Raw genomic sequence first — 2111 nt, 5'->3', positions numbered from 1 at the left:
CCTATGGCGCCATTTTGATGCTACCAAACCATCACCTGTCGTTAGCATTCCATTGACTGCCATTCATTTTGGCGCCACTTTGACAGAGAATAACTTTACATCTGATACGTTTAAAGACTCTATTTGTTTGTTTTTTATTCATAAAGAAACACAACAATGTATAAAAGGCTCCATTACCTCGTAGCTCACGTTATGGCTTTGTAACAAACGTTTTTGTTGAAATAGGCTGTGTAAACAGTTGTGTCATAACCACGCAACTTGCTGTCACACAGTAGAGGAATTACAGTATAGTACAGGGTAAGCTTGTACACAGTTTGGACTTACACTAGCTGTTTAGGTTTAATTTCTAATGTTAACTAGCATTTTAGTTAGCATTAATTAGCCTTTGCCTATCTTATCTATACCTACACTCTCCGTCTCTGCAAGATTGGGATATACATACAGTCTATGCTTATACTCCAATTGTCAATGGAGAAATTTGACTGTATTTTTACTTCCGGAAACGCACTGTAAACTCTATACACTTGCAATTGATTGGTTTGTAGACAGGATCTATTGCTCTCTCTTTCTCTCTCTCTCTCTCTCATCCTCTCACAAAGTTACTCCCAAACAAAATCTTTATTTATCAAATTAGCACAAACCAATTGGCACACATTAAACCTGGGACTTTTAGAGCCCATGGGGGGAGTTGCCCACTTTGTGCAGTTAGTAATCAAGAACATTATTGTCACTTGAGCAAATGAAACTGGTAGACTGAGCAGTGTCAAAAAGAAACAGTCAAGTAAAGGCTAATACAATTCTCTAAGCTCCACAATAATGTTATTTAGTTAACACTTGTCAAATCTGGTCATGGGTGAGGTCACAGCATTCCCCTTGAGCCCTGTTTCCCTGCAGAACAAGAACAAAAGATTATAATCTCATAGCCCAATTTAATAATCTCTTGGAAGAGAAGGTATTGTGACAAATAGAACACACTTCTCATCCTGACTTGATTTCACATTTATCTCTATTTGCATTCTATTGAGATATATGTACCAGCCCCTATGCAAGTTCTGCATTGTGGTTTCTGGCTTGTTGGCTTGTTTCTCAGGGGAACTGAGGCTATGATGAATTTTGGTTACACACTTGGTGAAGAAACAGTTGTGGAGCGGGAAAGTGCAGTCAGGATGATGTTTGATTAAATAATAAATTGTTTTAAAACGATGTTGATGGTTTGCTAAATTTTCCTCTTGGCTAAAATAAGATTTGATGGAGTTAAAGATTAGCTAAAAGTTTTAACATTGACAAATGTAAAATGTAATTGTAGCAGTCTGATCCTGGTATATCCTTTTTCCTATTATATTTTGTGCCAGAGGTACAGGGGTTTAGTATATTTTTACCATATTTTTAATTAACTTAAAAGAAGACTTCTTTATGAGATGCAGATTTGTAGCAACTCTTCTGACGTTCTCTTACATGAAAGATGGCATTGATTATAGACTGAGGACTCGAAAAAAAAAAAAAAAGCATTTTAATTGGGCATATATCTTCTTGTACTTTTTCATTTATAATTGATTGATAATGCACTCCAGGCCTGAAGAAGGCTGAGTATGGAGCTCATGTTTTCTGGTACCAACCAACCAAGAAGATATATCTGCCACACAAGTAGCCTATCAAACAAAGTAGCCTATTGATTTGTAAAAAGCTAGCATAAAATTTGTCCCTGAGTCAGATTCATAATGTTCCATTTTAGACTAACGTTAGGCTTTCGTCTATTGTTTAACTCACAGACTTAGTGCTTAGACAACGTAACATTTGAGAACTTCTTTTGTTAAGTAAAAGCCGAATTATTGAATGTAGCCTACAGCTAAGATTACACAGCCATGCTAGCAACTACTGTACCAGAGACAGCTGATTAATTAGCTAGTTAGAGACTATTTAACTGTACTGTAGGGGATACCTGAGTGGCACAACGGCGCTTTGAGCTAAAAGCTGTATGTTACTTCATTTGCACATAGCCTATACTATAAAAAGTAGCACACCCCTGAGGTGGAAAACTAGAGCAACGGGCTGTCGTTAGCATCTGGCCTGGGCAGACGAGTGCCGCTCAACGGCTACAGACAAAGCGATAC

Source organism: Etheostoma spectabile, chromosome 2, assembly GCF_008692095.1.
Source record: "Etheostoma spectabile isolate EspeVRDwgs_2016 chromosome 2, UIUC_Espe_1.0, whole genome shotgun sequence".
Taxonomy (NCBI): domain Eukaryota; kingdom Metazoa; phylum Chordata; class Actinopteri; order Perciformes; family Percidae; genus Etheostoma; species Etheostoma spectabile.
The sequence above is the reverse complement of the archived record's forward strand: the minus strand, read 5'-3'. Positions refer to the sequence as shown.